Here is a 2,335-nt window from a genome sequence, read left to right on the forward strand (position 1 = left end):
GGTACTGTGGTGTGTGTGGGTCAGAATGACGTGTTAGAAGTTGCATGTGGTCATGTGTCAGGTCGTGTTGTGGGTTACTGTGTTGTGTGTGGTTACACGTAAGCCAAAGGTCAGCGTTGTGTAGTTGGGTACTGTGTTGTGTGTTGGGTCTATGGTGTGTAGGTACTGTGGTGTGTGTAATGGGTTGTGTGTTGGGTCATGTGTTGGTATGTGTCAGGTACGTGTTGTGTGTTGGGTCATGTGTTGTGTGTTAATGTGTTGTGTGTTGGTCATGTGGTTGTGTGTTGGGTACTGTGGTGTGTGTTGGGTACTGTGGTGTGTGTTGGGTACTGTGTGGTGTGTGTTGGGTACTGTGGTGTGTGTTGGGTACTGTGGTGTGTGTTGGGTACTGTGGTGTGTGTTGGGTACTGTGGTGTGTGTTGGGTACTGTGGTGTGTGTTGGGTACTGTGGTGTGTGTGTTGGGTCCTGTGGTGTGTGTTGGGTACTGTGGTGTGTTGGGTACTGTGGTGTGTGTTGGGTACTGTGGTGTGTGTTGGGTGCTGTGGTGTGTTGGGTCCTGTGGTGTGTGTTGGGTACTGTGGTGTGTGTTGGGTCATGTGTGTTGTGTGTTGGGTACTGTGGTGTGTGTTGGGTACTGTGGTGTGTGTTGGGTACTGTGGTGTGTGTTGGGTCCTGTGGTGTGTGTTGGGTACTGTGGTGTGTGTTGGGTCCTGTGGTGTGTGTTGGGTACTGTGGTGTGTGTGGGGGTCTGTGTGTGTGTGTTGGGTACTGTGTTGTGTGTTGGGTACTGTGGTGTGTGTTGGGTACTGTGGTGTGTGTGGGGTCTGTGGTGTGTGTTGGGTACTGTGGTGTGTGTTGGGTACTGTGGTGTGTGTTGGGTACCTGGTGTGTGGGGTACTGTGTTGTGTGTTGGGTCCTGTGGTGTGTTGGGTACTGTGGTTGTGTGGGGTCCTGTGGTGTGTGTTGGGTACTTGTGTGTTGTGTGTTGGGTACTGTGGTGTGTGTTGGGTCCTGTGGTGTGTGTTGGGTACTGTGGTGTGTGTGGGGTCCTGTGTTGTGTGTTGGGTAGTGTTGGGTACTGTGGTGTGTTGCGTACTGGTGGTTGTGTTGGGTGCTGTGGTGTGTGGGTGTTGTGGTGTGTTGGGTGCTGTGGTGTGTTGGGTGCTGTGGTGTGTTGGGTGCTGTGGTGTGTTGGGTGCACTGTGGTGTGTTGGGTACTGTGGTGTGTTGGGTACTGTGGTGTGTTGGTGTTGTGGTGTTGGTGTTGTGGTGTTGGGTACTGTGGTGTGTTGGTGTTGTGGTGTTGGGTGTTGTGGTGTGTTGGGTACTGTGGTGTGTTGGGTACTGTGGTGTGGTGGGTGCTGTGGTGTGTTGGGTGCTGTGGTGTGTTTGGGTACTGTGGTGTGTTGGGTGTTGTGGTGTGTTGGGTACTGTGGTGTGTTGGGTACTGTGGTGTGTTGGGTGCTGTGTGGTGTGTTGGGTGTTGTGGTGTGTTGGTACTGTGGTGTGTTGGGTGTTGTGGTGTTGGGTGTTGGTGTGTTGGAGTACTGTGGTGTGTTGGGTACTGTGGTGTGTTGGGTGCTGGTGTGTTGGGTGCTGTGGTGTGTTGGGTGTGTGGTGTGTTGGGTGCTGTGGTGTGTTGGGTACTGTGGTGTGTTGGGTACTGTGGTGTGTTGGAGTGCTGTGGTGTGTTGGTGTTGTGGTGTTGGGTGTTGTGGTGTGTTGCCGTTACTGTGGTGTGTTGGGTGTGGTGTTGGGTGTTGTGGTGTGTTGGGTACTGTGGTGTGTTGGAGTGCTGTGGTGTGTTGGGTGCTGTGGTGTGTTGGGTGCTGTGGTGTGTTGGAGTGCTGTGGTGTGTTAAGATTGCTGTGGTGTGTGTTGGGTGCTGTGGTGTGTTGGGTGCTGTGGTGTGTTGGGTGCTGTGGTGTGTTGGGTGCTGTGTGTGTTGGGTACTGTAATTGTGTTGGGTGCTGTGGTGTGTTGGGTGCTACTGTGGTGTGTTGGGTGCTGTGGTGTGTTGGGTGCTGTGTGGTGTGTTGGGTGTTGTGTGGTGTGTTGGGTGCTGTGGTGTGTTGGGTGCTGTGGTGTGTTGGGTGCTGTGGTGTGTTGGGTGCTGTGGTGTGTTAGGTGCTGTGGTGTGTTGGGTGCTGTGGTGTGTTGGGTACTGTGTGTGTGTTAGGGTGCTGTGGTGTGTTGGGTGCTGCAGTGTGTTGGGTGCTGTGGTGTGTTGGGTACTGTGGTGTGTTAGGTGCTGTGGTGTGTTGGAGTGCTGTGGTGTGTGTTGGGTGCTGTGGTGTTGGGTGCTGGTGTGTTGGGTGCTGTGGTGTGTTGGGT

The 2,335-nt window shown here is 53.7% G+C and overlaps 1 pseudogene; it reads right to left on the reverse strand.

Moving 5' to 3' along the window:
- Nucleotides 1-1,098: 1,098 nt before the first annotated feature.
- On the reverse strand, nt 1,099-1,972 carry LOC121856875 (annotated as a pseudogene).
- Nucleotides 1,973-2,335: the final 363 nt, after the last annotated feature.

Source organism: Homarus americanus, unplaced genomic scaffold (genome assembly GCF_018991925.1).
Source record: "Homarus americanus isolate GMGI-L3 unplaced genomic scaffold, GMGI_Hamer_2.0 scaffold10697, whole genome shotgun sequence".
NCBI classification, from domain to species: Eukaryota; Metazoa; Arthropoda; class Malacostraca; order Decapoda; family Nephropidae; genus Homarus; species Homarus americanus.